Here is a 15,537-nt window from a genome sequence, read left to right on the forward strand (position 1 = left end):
TTCACTGTCTGCATAGCAGACAGTGAAAAGCGTGATGGGTGCTACTGCACCCGTCGCACGGCCGCAACACCGCCGGCTCCATTAGGAGCCGGCTCCTATGTTGCGCCGCATCCCCGCTGGGCCGGCGGGCGTAAACTAGGTTTGCGCACGCTGGCCCAGCGGGGATGTTGTAATGGGCACCACGGGAGTGCGGCTGCATTGGCGGCCGCATGGCGGTTACAGCCGCCCACCAATGTTGTAATGACCCCCTATGTTTTTTATGTAGGAAGAATATGCTAGATTCCTTTGAGATGTTATATCCCCGAGCTCTGGGTAGCCAATAATATTTGTGGTTAGTTCACTGTTTGGGATCTTGCCTGCCTGGAATTGTAGAGCATGACCGAGTTCTAGACTGTTCGGGTGGAGGGTGGGGCACTGAGATCGTTTCTGTCTTTGTGTGGTGATACACTGTTTATTTTTTTCCGCTGCATTTTTCTTTCTGCCTTGAAATGCAGCGCACTGACCAGGCTTAAATCGCAGTGGGCTGGATGGGAAGGGTGTATTGTAAAATATTTCTTGCTATGAGCTTTCGCTGTATTCTGAGCTACGCGATACGGAGTATCTTCCAAGTGTTGCCATATACTTTATTGTTTCACGTTGTTGTTGGGGAAGGGTGCGGCAGCTGCCCGCATCTCCCCAGAGATCCATCCCTTCGACCAGGGCCTCTACAGGCTGGCATTATCAGCTCTGGAGTTTGAAGACCCAATAACTCCTGCACTGGAGACACGGAACACTTGATTATGCGTGAGGACATCCCTCTGGGAGGCTAGTCCTGATGGCTTAAGTGGCAGTAGCAGCATGTACAAAGATGATTGGGGAATAGAAATGTGAACCTTTTAAAGGAATTCGGTGCTTATAGGGTGGATGGCCCAGGGCACATGGGTTTCAATTCTCTTTTGCTGTAAGGGTGCACACACATTGTTGCTTTGCTCAGTTTTACAGTACTCTGCATATTGCTGTATTTAATAAGAACACAGATGCCTAATACTGGGCCATGCAGGGTTTTACAAAGTGATTGGCAAGGGAGGTCTCAACACATTGCCTCACCTGCACGCCTCCCTCATTCATGCTCTGCGCACTTTCCCTCGTTTTTTCTGTACTCTTCCTGCGATGACGATGTTACCGTCTTTTACTACGCCTCTTCCAGAGCGACCACTTTCCTCCAAAACTACCCAAGCAACGTAGAGCAAAAAGTCATTATTCACAAGCACACACGTTTTGCTCCCATGGTCGGAGTTTGCTTCCGATACAATACGACCCAGCTCCATGTCCTAGTGCCATATGTTCTTGTTTTAGTGGTGCCTTTAAATGGTGATTTGAAGCGTGCCTTGCTTTTGAAGATGACTCCGTCTCCCGCTCAGGGCAGATTTCTTCTCTCAATCGCAGGGGCAGGTTCTACACCCCCACCTCCAGAGCCTGCACCTTCATGCCTGGAGATTGAACGGGGCAACCTGAGTTCCTTTTCTCTCCCACCGGATGTAGTGGATGTTATACTATCGTCCAGGCGACACTCCACTAAATCTATTTATTCCGGAAGGTGGGCAAAATTTGTGCTGTGGTGTGGAGAGAACCATAAAGATCCTTTAAAGGCCCATCTTTCAGATGTACTTTTGTTTGTTCTTAGTTTGGCGAAGAAAGGCTGTGCTATAGCTACAGTTAAGGGTTATTTGGCAGCTCTGTCGGCGTTTCTTTGCCTTCCGGACCAGCCATCTTTATTCAAGTCTCCGATTGTACATAGGTTGCTTAAGGGTTTGGTGAATAGATTTCCTCCTACTCCTTTTCACATGCCTCAGTGGGACTTAAATCTTATTTTAACATTCTTAATGGGTTCGCCTTTTGAGCCCATGCATTCATGTCCATTGAGATATTTAGCCTTTAAGACTGTTTTCTTAATTGCAATTACTTCTGCCAGGAGGATTGGAGAGCTTCAGGTGCTTTCCGTAAAGCCTCCTTTTACCGTGTTTTTCCCTGATAAAGTGGTTCTAAAAACCAGGGCTGCTTTTCTACCGAAAGTTGTCACCCCTTTTCATATAGGGCAAAATATCACTCTTCCTGCGTTTTACCCTCCTCTCCACCCGTCTAAAGAAGAAGAGAGACTCCATAGGTTGGACCCTAAGAGGGCCCTGAGTTTTACCTCGAAAGGACTAAGGACTTTCGTTTAGATGAGCAACTGTTTGTTGGATATGCTGGTCAGCAAAAGGGCAGAGCGGTTCAGAAAAGGACACTATCCAGGTGGGTCATCTTGTGTATCAAGATCTGTTATTCTTTGGCAAAAAAGGTCCCTCCTGAAGGTATCAGGGCCCACTTTACTAGAGCTAAATCTGCATCCTCGGCTCTGGCGAGAGGAGTTCCATTAATAGATATACAGGGAGTGCAGAATTATTAGGCAAGTTGTATTTTTGAGGATTAATTTTATTATTGAACAACAACCATGTTCTCAATGAACCCAAAAAACTCATTAATATCAAAGCTGAATATTTTTGGAAGTAGTTTTTAGTTTGTTTTTAGTTTTAGCTATGTTAGGGGGATATCTGTGTGTGCAGGTGACTATTACTGTGCATAATTATTAGGCAACTTAACAAAAAAAAATATATACCCATTTCAATTATTTATTATTACCTATTACCAGTGAAACCAATATAACATCTCAACATTCACAAATATACATTTCTGACATTCAAAAACAATACAAAAACAAATCAGTGACCAATATAGCCACCTTTCTTTGCAAGGACACTCAAAAGCCTGCCATCCATGGATTCTGTCAGTGTTTTGATCTGTTCACCATCAACATTGCGTGCAGCAGCAACCACAGCCTCCCAGACACTGTTCAGAGAGGTGTACTGTTTTCCCTCCTTGTAAATCTCACATTTGATGATGGACCACAGGTTCTCAATGGGGTTCAGATCAGGTGAACAAGGAGGCCATGTCATTAGATTTCCTTCTTTTATACCCTTTCTTGCCAGCCACGCTGTGGAGTACTTGGACGCGTGTGATGGAGCATTGTCCTGCATGAAAATCATGTTTTTCTTGAAGGATGCAGACTTCTTCCTGTACCACTGCTTGAAGAAGGTGTCTTCCAGGAACTGGCAGTAGGACTGGGAGTTGAGCTTGACTCCATCCTCAACCCGAAAAGGCCCCACAAGCTCATCTTTGATGATACCAGCCCAAACCAGTACTCCACCTCCACCTTGCTGGCGTCTGAGTCGGACTGGAGCTCTCTGCCCTTTACCAATCCAGCCACGGGCCCATCCATCTGGCCCATCAAGACTCACTCTCATTTCATCAGTCCATAAAACCTTAGAAAAATCAGTCTTGAGATATTTCTTGGCCCAGTCTTGACGTTTCAGCTTGTGTGTCTTGTTCAGTGGTGGTCGTCTTTCAGCCTTTCTTACCTTGGCCATGTCTCTGAGTATTGCACACCTTGTGCTTTTGGGCACTCCAGTGATGTTGCAGCTCTGAAATATGGCCAAACTGGTGGCAAGTGGCATCGTGGCAGCTGCACGCTTGACTTTTCTCAGTTCATGGGCAGTTATTTTGCGCCTTGGTTTTTCCACACGCTTCTTGCGACCCTGTTGACTATTTTGAATGAAACGCTTGATTGTTCGATGATCACGCTTCAGAAGCTTTGCAATTTTAAGAGTGCTGCATCCCTCTGCAAGATATCTCACTATTTTTGACTTTTCTGAGCCTGTCAAGTCCTTCTTTTGACCCATTTTGCCAAAGGAAAGGAAGTTGCCTAATAATTATGCACACCTGATATAGGGTGTTGATGTCATTAGACCACACCCCTTCTCATTACAGAGATGCACATCACCTAATATGCTTAATTGGTAGTAGGCTTTCGAGCCTATACAGCTTGGAGTAAGACAACATGCATAAAGAGGATGATGTGGTCAAAATACTCATTTGCCTAATAATTCTGCACTCCCTGTATGTAAAGCGGCAACTTGGGCGTCCCTCCATACTTTCGTGAAACATTACTGTTTAGACTCTGAGATGAAGAGGGACGGTCATTTTGCTCGCTCGGTATTGCAAGATTTCTTAGTGTAATCAGGCGGGCACCCACCACCGAGTGCGGTACTGCTTGGGACTCTATTCATAAGGTGAGGAATCCACAGGTAGTTGTATCCATCAGAAGAACAAGTTACTTACCTTCGGTAACGCTTTTTCTGGTGGATACACTACCTGTGGATTCCTCACGGTCCCTCCTGCCTCCCCGTTGCCTGCCTGATTGCACAGTTATCTTGCAGTCTTTGGTTTAATATTTCTTATATTTATATATTTATATGTATATATATGTGTGTATATATATGTATATAGTGATATTTCTCTGTATATTTTTGTATATTTGGGTATTTAAGCTCTCAATAACAATGGATGGTTTAAATGGACAAGGGTTTTGTGTGCGTATATCTTTCTATATTAATTGTCATTTTTCATGGTCGGTTTACTCCTGTTTGCTTTAAGAGCACGAAAATAGATGAGGTGAAACTGACGTCAGTACGCCGACGAGGACCTCTTATTGGCACGTTGATGTCAGACGGAGTCACGTGGAGCCGTGCCATTATGACGTCCTCGTCGACGTAGACTGCTAGGAAGAAGACTTTCCGTCGGATGCTGGCGCAAGGATTAAATTCATAAGGTGAGGAATCCACAGGTAGTTAGTGTATCCACCAGAAAAAGCGTTACCGAAGGTAAGTAACTTGTTCTTCTGTATTACTATTTTGCTTGGGGGACTTTCGGAAGAATCTTGCTACCCCACCTTACACCACACTGGGCAGCAGTCAGAACATTTTATGATCTTCAGGTCAGTTTGGGTGACCCAAGGTTTCCCTCGTCCTGCAGATTCTTGCAAATTTTTGAAAACAGTATAGTGTTTTGCCCAGATCTTGAAGTTCTCCACAAGATAGTAACCTCAACTCATACGGATGAGGAGAATATTTTGTCCATCTTTTTCCCTTCCCCAACTTCCCTGGATGGGAAGGCTTACATTCAGTGGATGTAAAGAGGACACTTTTGATTTATTTGGAATGTTCTAAAAGTTCTTTAAAGTTTTTTGTTTTGTTTGATCATCTTTTTGTAACAAATTTTAGGAGCTGGGAAGGGGGTGAAATGATTCTTCATTAGAAATTAGTCCATGGATTTGTTTAAAAATTATTTTTTTTAGCCTGCTGCTTGGTTTCTACTCCCTTTCCATGAGCATCTCCAGGATAGATACATAAGGGTGTGGCTACCTCCAGGGTGGTACTCCAGGGTTTTCACTTAATCTGAAATCTGACGAGTGGCTACTTTGGCCTCTTCCCAAACCTTTGTACAACTGTACAGGCTTCAAAATCAATTGTCTGAAGGTGTTCTTTTGGACCGGGTGTACTTAGGTTTGTCCTGCCTTAAAGTTTGCATGTTACCAATACATTATTCACTGGGTGTTACCTTAGTAAGTGACATACATAGTTTATATTTTCCTATGTTGTTGGTTAAAGGCTGATTTTCACTTTGGCTTACCTCCTTTTTTAACACAAACTTTTTTTGAATTTTTTTAAAGACTTACATGTCATTTAGTACATATAAATAAACTATAGATGTTTACGCAGTATCACATGCAAAAAAACATTGCACAGTTGAAGTTTGTTAGAAATGGGGTCTCTAGTTGGCATAGGTATACACCCTTATCCAAGTAGGGACCACAATCCTAGTCAGGGTAAGTCACAACACAATCCAAATGATCCTGTGCCCACCTTCTGGTAGCTTGGCACTGAGTAGTCAGGCTTAACTTAGAAGGCAATGTGTAAAGTATTTGTGCATTCAATCATACAGTAACAAAGTAAAAATCACCACACATGTTAAGATTAAATAGATAATACGTATCTGATTAAAATAAGGTAAAAATGACAAAAATCCAATAAATACAAGTTGAAATATCACTTTAAAAAAGTTTAAAAGAGTCTCAGTTCTTAAGAAACAGTGGTTGTATCCTTGTAACACACATAACTTGGGTTGCATCAAAAATATGACACACGGGGATTGCAGAGGAGGAGATGCATGGAAAAATAAGGTGTTGCGTTGGATTTTCTGGTGCGGCATAGACAATGCATAGTTTCTTTTCACCCTGCAAGGTGATGCATCGAAATTTAAGAGTGCAGCCTTGGTTCCTTACTGCGATGCAGAGACATTTTAATGCCCAGGGGTGATGTGTTAAAAATCTTTGACATGCTGGTAGAAGGAGCAGGCGCTGCATCGATCTGGTAGGCGATATAGCAAAATTTCAGCCGTGAGGCGGACGCTGCATCAATTTCCGGTTGCCGGTCCGGTGCTGCGTCATTCCGGTCAACGGTGCAGTGATTTTCCAGTCGCAAAACAGGCTTTGTGTCGATTTCTGCAGGTGTTGCGTCGATTTTTCAATGCACGAGGATTTCCTGAGGGTGAGGCCCTGAGGCTTCAGAAAGAGGATGCCAGCTCAATCCAAGCCCTTGGAGAGCACTATAGGAGGAAGGCAGAGTCCTTCCAGCAGTCAGAAGCACCAGGCAGCAGGGCAACAAGCAGGAAAGCAGTCCTTCAGCAAAGCAGTCCAGATGAGTCCTTTGGGCAGCCAGGCAGTCTCTCTGACAGAGTCCAGGTGTAGGTCCAGAAGTGTGTGATTTGGTGGGGTGAGAGACCCAGTTTATATACCCAAAAAGGCTTTTGAAGTGGGGGAAGCTTCAAAGAGTGGTATTGAAGTGCACACGTTCCCCTTTCAGCCCAGTCCTGTCTGCCAAGGTCTCTGAGGGGGGTTATCAGTCCTTTGTGTGACGGCAGGCCACTGGCCTTTGAAACGTAAGTGTGAGCCCTTCTAGCCCAGGAAGACCCATTTAGTATGCAGATGAATGCAAATGAGTGTCCTGTGTTTGTGGTTGTCTGGGTGGAATACCCAAGGGGAGCTGTCAACCAGTACAGACCAGATGTGGATTGGAGACAGGCTGTAAGGCACAGGTTGCAGTAAGCCCAGAGAAATGCCCACTTTCTAAAAGTGGCATTTCTAAAATAGTATTAAATCCAACCTCACCAGTAAGCAACCTCACCAGTAAGCAGGATTTTCCATTACCATTCTAGCCATACTAAATATGACCTGGCTACTCCTTCCATATCAGAATTTACCACTTAAAAGTATATGAGGACAGTTCTAATGCTAGTCTATGAGAGGAGCAGGCCTCACATTAGTGGAAAACAACTTTGTGAGTTTTCCACTACCAGGACATCTAAAATACATAGGTACATGTCCTGCTTTTTACCTATATAGCACCCTATATAGCACCCTGCCCTATGGGTTACCTAGGGCCTACCTTAAGGGTGACTTATATGTAGAAAAAGGGAAGTTTAAGGCTTTTCAAGTACTTTTTAATGCCAGGTAACAGTGGCAGTGAAACTGCACACACAGGCCTTGCAATGGAACGCCTGAGACATGGTTAAGGGGCTACTTATGTGGGTGGCACAATCAGTACTGCAGGCCTACTAATAGTATTTAATTCACAGGCCCTGACATGTAGTGCATTTTACTGGAGACTTGCAAGTAAATTAAATATGCCAATTGGGTAGGAACCAATGTTACCAGGATTAGGGAAGAGAGCACATGCACTTTAGCACTGATTAGCAGTGGTAAAGTGCACAGATTCTTAAAACCAGCAAAATCAGTGTCAGAAAAGGGGAGGGAGGCAGGCAAAAAGTTGGGAGATGACCACCCTAAGGCTGTGAGATCTAACAATGTTTGTAAGAAAAGAGTAGCAATACAATAGATTCTCAAACATGAGCAAAGTAACCCAATTCCCACCCACCTTAAACTAGTCATCGTCACTTTAAACTGAGCATGTAAAAAAACATACATTTGTCAACTTAATGTTGTTATACTGGCACAAACCCAAGTAAAGAGGAGGTCTAAAGCGGTCATAATAATATTGTAAGATGGTGTTAGAAATGGGGGCTTTGGTTGGCAGTCAGGTTACCCCCTTTCCAAGCAAGGACCCTCACTCTAGTCAGGGTAAAAGAAAATCACCCTCAGCTAACCCCCACTCACCCCCTTGGTAGCTTGGCACGAGCAGTAGGCGTAACTTCAGAGTGGTAGGTGTAAAGTATTTGTACCAACACACACAGTATCTTAATGAAAACACTACAAAATGACACAACACAGGTTTAGAAAAATAGAGACTATTTAACTAAACAAACCAAGACCAAAATTACAGAAATCCACAATACAAAAGTCAAGTTATCAATTAAAAAGCAAAAAGAGTCTTCATGTAGTTTTAAACACACACTAACACTGTTAGCATGAAAATGTACTGTGGGGGCGTCAAAAATAACCCCGCACAGGCGAGGGTGTGTCAAAAAGGGCTTGCGACGTGTTGATTTCAATCACGAGCGAGACTGTGCGTCGTTTCTCCTCTTGTCGGGTCGGGGAGCCTTGTTTCTTCTCTCCACAGGAGAGCGATGCGTTGATCCGGTCAGCACTCTCGGGTCCGGACAGGCCTTGTGTTGTTTTTACACACCCAGCGGTGTTTACGTTGGAAATCCAGCCGCACGATGATCCGAAAACCACACAGAGCGGGTTGCGATCTCACCAGCCTCCGTCAGCGATGCTGTGCTTCGTTTCTCCAGCTCCGTGCGTCGATTCTTTGTTCGCATTGCAGGCGAGCAGCGATTTTCAGCCGCGAAGCCAGCGATGCGTTGATTTTTCAGCCGCTGATCGGAGTTGTCAGTCTTTTCCCCGCACGGCATTCTGTGCGTGGATTTCTTCCTCTTAGGCTGCCAGCTTCTCCTTTCAGGGTCCCAGGAACTGGATGGGCACCACAGGACAGAGTAGGAGTCTCTCCAGAGACTCCAGGTGCTGGCAGAGAGAAGTCTTTGCTGTCACTGAGACTTCAAACAACAGGAGGCAAGCTCTAAATCAAGCCATTGGAGATCTTCACAAGATGTAAGGCACACAAAGTTCAGTCTTTGCCTTCTTGCTCTGGCAGAAGCAACAATTGCAGGATAGCTCCACAAAGCACAGTCACAGGCAGGGCAGCTCTTCTTCCTCAGCTCTTCTCCAGGCAGAGGTTCCTCTTGGTTTCCAGAAGTGTTCTAAAGTCTGTGGTTTTGGGTGCCCTTTTTATACCCAAATTCTCCTTTGAAGTAGGCCTACTTCAAAGCAAAGTCTCTCTTGATTGTGAAATCCTGCCTTGCCCAGGCCAGGCCCCAGACACTCACCAGCGGGTTGGAGACTGCTTTGTGTGAGGGCAGGCACAGCCCTTTCAGATGTAAGTGACCACTCCTCCGCGCCCTCCTAGCACAGATGGCTCATCAGGAAATGCAAACTACACCCCAACTCCCTTTGTGTCACTGTCTAGTGTGAGGTGCAACCAGCCCAACTGTCAAACTGACCCAGACAGGGAATCCACAAACAGGCAGAGTCACAGAAATGGTATCAGCAAAAAAATGCTTACTCTCTAAAAGTGGTATTTTCAAACACACAATCTTAAACTTTACTAAAAGATGTATTTTTAAAGTGTAAGCTCATGGACCCTAAACTCCACATGTCTAGCCACTCCCAAATGGAATCTATACTTTAATCATATTTAAAGGTAGCCCCCAAGTTAACCTATGAGAGGGACAGGCCTTGCAACAGTGAAAAACAAATTTAGCAGTATTTCACTGTCAGGACATATAAAACACAATACTATATGCCCTACCTTAACCATACACTGCACCCTGCCCTTGGGACTATCTAGGGCCTACCTTAGGGGTGCCTTACATGTAAGAAAAGGGAAGGTTTAGGCCTGGCAATTGGGCACACTTGCCAAGCCGAATTTACAGTTAAAAACTTCACACACAGACACTGCAGTGGCAGGTCTGAGACATGATTACAGAGCTACTTATGTGGGTGGCACAGCCAGTGCTGCAGGCCCACTAGTAGCATTTGATTTACAGGCCCTGGGCATCTCTAGTGCACTGTACTAGGGACTTACTAATAAATCATATATGCCAATCATGGATAAGCCAATTACATACACATTTTGAAAAGGAGCACTTGCACTTTAGCACTGGTTAGCAGTGGTAAAGTGCCCAGAGTAACAAAAACAGCAAAATCGGAGTCCAGCGCACATCAACAACCTGGGAAACAGAGGCAAAAAGTTAAGGGAGACCACGCCAAGGATGAAAAGTCTAACAGATGGGGACTCCAGTTTGGCCATGGCGCTATGTGATGTATGTGCGTTTATGCATGGTTTAGCTACTCTTGTAAAATATGCTATAAAGATTATCCGCAGCTGGGTGTAATAAGCCAGGTCAAGAATCTTCAGTGTCCAAGGTTTTAAAGGACTCCAACTTGGCATCCCATTCCAGCGCTATGGCTTTTTCTGTAAGCCCCGATACTCCTCACAGCATAGGGCATCGCTCCCCGCCAGGCCCCATTTCTCCACTTCCTCTCATCACTGGGAAACCAAAGGTGCGTAGTAGGATTTCCAAAGTTTCATCAGAAGGCACTTAGCCAATAATAGTGCCAAATCGACAAAATGCAATGTCATTCTAGCGATTTTGGGTCTAGGGAAGAGACCAAGTATGCAGAATTCCGGGGTGTGCCAATGATGCAGCTTAGTGAGGTCTGAAAGAGGAGCAGTGATATGAGCCCAGTAGGGGGTCAATATTTGGCAATTCGATCACATATGCAGTAAGTTGGTGTCTGATGTTCGACATCATGGACAGGTTGAAGGTGTCATTGGGAACATGGTGTGAAGACTGTATGGGGTGAGTCAAGCTCAGTGTAAAATGGAAATTTGCATTAATTTAAATCTGGAGTTCTGGGACATTTTCCGGGGATATTCTATCAGGAATTCCCACTCTTTTTCATGTAGGTTCCATAATAGATCCTCTTCCCATTTAACCCTTAAAGAGGTCAAAGGGACCTGTAAATGTGCATGGATACCCCAGTAGAGCCAACAAACTAAGTGACAACCATAGCCCATTGTGTGTATTGCTTGGAGTAGTTTGTTTGGGGATGGTTCGGCTCCATCAGGTGCCCAATGATGACTTATATAGAGAGTAATATTGCAGTGAGTTTAAAATAGAGTGTCTGGTAGGCCGTGTGTGTGTGTGAAGTCTGTGTGATTCAATAGGGTACCCTTTGCAAAGAGGTCATCGGCTGTTCTACTCCACCCTGTATCCAAGACTGCAGTCTATGCGCTATAAACGTCACAGAGGCAGTAGGGAGGCCCATTAGTGGTATATTTGGAGCTATAAGGCACTTGTGGGGAGGTGTTGGGTAAGGCCATCTTCCAATAGGAGAGGCCGATATGCAGTGACAGCGGGCCATCTTCAGGAAGGGAGGAGCCTGGGCACATCATACTTTGTAGTTTACCTTGCTTAAGCATGGTCATGGTATAGGCGATTTTGAATAGGTTGCGGCCGAGAAGCCAGTGGGAGAGCCGTAGTAGTTATCCTACAATACATTAAGGTTTGAAATTGGGAGCACCCATTCTGCCCTTGTCAGGGGGGAGTTGGAACTTGGGGAAGGCATCCCTATGGTGGCCGCTAGCCCAGATTAAATCAGGAGAGTGTTCAATATTTTAAGAATCTGAGCAGGGATGAGTACTGGAATATTTACGAAGTGGTAAAGTAAATGGGATAGCATACCCATTTTTGCTAGGGCTAGTCTTCCCGCTAATGATAATGGTAAGGTAGTCCAGAAGTTTACTTGCTACTCGAGGTTTGTTATAGGTTTAAGGAGATTACCTTATAACATATTGAGTGCATCTCAGTGAACTTAGACCCCTAAATAAGGAAAGCAATGGGGCGTCACCTGAAGAGAAGATTCCCTGCATGGCAAAGATGGCTGGTTGTAAGTGTCTTCAAAGGAAAATGCAGGGGATTTATTCACATTAATTTGGAGCTCAGACAGGTGCAAAAACCGTGAAGTGTGTAGCCACTTCCACTATATTCAGGCAGAGATCTTTAATGTACAATATCATATCATCAGCATATAATGAAATTGCCTGGGTTGTGGGTCCTATTAAGCTGCCCCATCCTTGAGCATCTTGACTTATTTGCAGTGCCAATGATTCTAGTGCCAAGACAAAAAAGAAGCGGCAAAAGAGGGCAGCCTTGTTGCGTGCCACGCTGTATCAAATAAGGAGCAGGAATATGTTGTCCTGTGTGTCCTCGTGCTGTAGGAGCAATTTTATCCACCAAATACATTGAGGAGGAATGCCATAGTGTTTTAAGAGCAGCAATCATAAAGTCTCAGCTTAGTGTATAAAATGCCTGACTTAAATCCAACGAAATACAACCAGCGAAATTGCCCACATATAGCGTCTATAATGTGGTGCAGCTGGCGAATATTGAGAGAGGTATGGCGATTGGGGACAAAGCTGCATTGACCGTTGTGAAGGAGTTTGGATAGCATCCAAAGTAAGCAGCACACCAGTACCCTACTGAGGATTTTGTATTAATTATTAAGTATGGTAAGAGGCTTGTAAGAGGACATGTCAGAGGGATGCTTGTTAAGTTTAATGTGAGGTGACCAGTGCCTGGGCTGTGGTAGGGGTAATGTACCAATGTCCAAAAGGATTTAAAGAGACACTCTAATTATGGGACCAGTTGGATAGCAAATGTTGTGTAGGAGGCCATGAGAACCCAAGGGGTCTTGTTTCTGGCTAGTTTAATTGCTCCCTGGATCGCACTGGCTGTGATAGGGGTTCCCAACTTATCTCTCTCCTCCGCCGTCACCTTAGGAAGGGTCAGGGCATCTTGAAAATTTTGAATTGCAACTGGATCCACTGCTGAGGGGGCTGCGTATAGAGTTGAATAGAAATCAAGGAATACAGTGTTTATGTCCAGTTGGAAGATTACTTGAGTATTGTGCGATGTGGTGATTGTGAGGATTAGGGTGAGCATGGGCAGTGGTTTTATCAAACGAACTAATAATCCCCCTGATTTATCAGCCTCAGTTTGGGTCCTCTGTATGCAAGCTGTATAGTCCACTACACGTAATCGTTTTAATAATTCTGCATTTTCAACTCTAGCATCTTGCAGTTTCCCTGTGTGGTCCTCATTATTTGCTGTTGCCCTCTCTAGGGATCCCATACTCTTCTCCAGTTGGGTAAGCTCACGAAGGGTCATTTTACGAGCTCTCACCACTGTACTTATGGATGTCCCACATATCACTACTTTAAAAGCTTCTCACTCTGTTAAAATAGATGAGGTGGAGTCAGTGTTCTTCGTGCAATAATTATCTGTTGTGTTAGCCAATGTGTCACAAAAAGCTACATCCCCTATTAACTGAGGTTGGAGATCGCATGTGGGGATGGGAGCTGGTACCCGTCCTTAGGCGACTGGAGTTTTTTTTCTAAATATATTGCATGTGTGACAGTGTATTGTGCATAGGATCCTGTTGAGGCGTGTGTGGAGTAAATGAGGGGCATGGGATAATGGGAATATTCACACGTGCCTGCGTTGTAATTGCGCCAAACATCACCAAGTGACCATCCCTCCACCCAAGGCAGCAGTTAGAATAGGGGGGTGTGATCTGTCAAGGTCTATATCCAATACTGCATTATAATTCCCACCTAGGAGCAACAGGTAATGTGTCCAGTCTGCTAGAGTCACTAATAGATGAGCTAGGAAGCTGTTGTGCTCCAGGTTAGGGGCATATATGCTGTCTATCACTACAGGTGTGCTATTGAGTGTACAGCGAAGGAGAACCTATCTCCCCTGCATGTCAATCCTAGCTTCCACTGCGGTGAAAGGAGCGGCTGCTTTAATTCATACTGCTGCCCCATCAGAAAATGCATAATAGGAAGTGTGAAAAAGTTGGCCTTCCAGTTTCTTGCAAAGTTTCAGAGCTTCGCTGGTTATGAGGTAGATTTCTTGCAAGCACTCCGCATGTGCCTGGTGACACTGTAATTGGGCCAGGATCCTGTACCTTTTTTGTATGAATCCCATGCCTCGGACATTCCAGGCTATCATGTTATATGTATGCAGTACTAACATTGTTAATTGGCAGGGAAAAGCATATGCATTGTAATCGAAGCTGGAAATTGACATCAGTCAAAATATAATTGAGAAGTGACCATGCATTATACCCGTAATCAAGAACCCAAACTTAAACCATTTCTAATACAAGGTCTAGTGATGTAACATTGTTCAACCAGGACTGTGAAAGAGAACAGAAAACGTCATGACAGTACGTGCAATCACCCTTGGGGTACATGTTGTATAGCTTGTGGAAGTAAAGCAGGGGTAGTTGTAACATCAGGAGCTGACATCTACCTGGGCCGGATACCCAGCGCCGTGGGATGGGGTGAGGCATTCTGACAAAGGATGGTGTGTTGTAGGTAATCCGTTGATCAGCGCTCAACAATGGAGGATTGGATGAGGGAATAACGTTGTGCAGACATGACCAGGTCAGAGCCAAGGATGTGGGGGGCAGTTAGAGCCTATGTAACATGAAGAGAGGATCCCCGGCAGGTGTGTCACACATGTATTTAGAGTCAACATGTGAGCAAGGGATTGCCGTGTTAAAACACATAACATATTAGTCAGGGGGTGAGTGCGGTATATCCCAGAGAATAAATGGACAACCTTGTCAGGAAATCAAGCCATAGTTGTGGTGGGATCAATGAACACACAGCCACAGTGGACACACCAGAGGGACTCTGGAGGGAACATTACTTATGGAAACCTTAGCCCAGCAGGTCATGAGTCATTGGTGGGGTGATCATGGGGAACAGTGCCAAACTGCCCCCTGAGTCTGTCTGAGGCACTTTCCTGAGAAGACCTGATGATTGTTTGGGTGGCACTGTGGTAAGTTGCTGAAAGAATTGCAGCCTTTTGGCCCTTGAGTTCTTGTTGAAAGAACGGAATCGTGTCACCTAGTTTGGACTGGGATGGTTTCATCACCCGGCTTTGAGATGGGCCCTACTTTGTAGACACCATTAGCTGTGGATTCTTGTGTCTTTGGGTGTCAAGGAAATATCGTTCTATCTAGTACCAAGCTCCCTCCAGGACCTCAAAGAAATAGGATTTCTGTTCATACATTACTTTGTACCTAGCTGGGAACAGGAGGGCGTATGTGAGGCCAGCAGTGCAGAGTTGATTTTCAACTGCTTGAAAAGAGGCTTGTTTATACTGTACTGTAAGCATATAGTCAGGAAAAACAAAAAACCCAGGCATTGTCCTTTAAAATAGACAGTTTCTCACATGCTTCATGAAGAATGGTTTCCCTATCTTTATAGTTCAATATGTGGGCCACAGATGGACGTGGTGGTGCACCAGGGTTAGGTCTCTTGGCCGGGACTCGGTGCATCCTCTCCACCGTGAACAAGTCTGAAAGGTCCTCTGGTTCTACTCTAGCACGAAGCCAGTACTTGATGTATTGTGTGGCATTGGATCCCTCCGAACCGTCTGGAGTGGCAGTAAATTCTGACAATATTACAGCGTGCACGCCCTTCTTCGTTAGCGCAGTACTGTAGAATCTTACCTGATGCTGCACGAGTG

At 44.8% G+C, this 15,537-nt stretch overlaps 1 protein-coding gene across 3 annotated transcripts in view; it reads left to right on the forward strand.

The window, feature by feature from the left end:
* CAAP1 (caspase activity and apoptosis inhibitor 1) overlaps positions 1 to 15,537 on the forward strand; it is a 298,509-nt gene that overhangs the window by 155,133 nt on the left and 127,839 nt on the right. The gene's annotated exons all lie outside the window — the stretch shown is intronic.

This window comes from Pleurodeles waltl, chromosome 1_2 (genome assembly GCF_031143425.1).
Source record: "Pleurodeles waltl isolate 20211129_DDA chromosome 1_2, aPleWal1.hap1.20221129, whole genome shotgun sequence".
Classification (NCBI taxonomy): Eukaryota; Metazoa; Chordata; class Amphibia; order Caudata; family Salamandridae; genus Pleurodeles; species Pleurodeles waltl.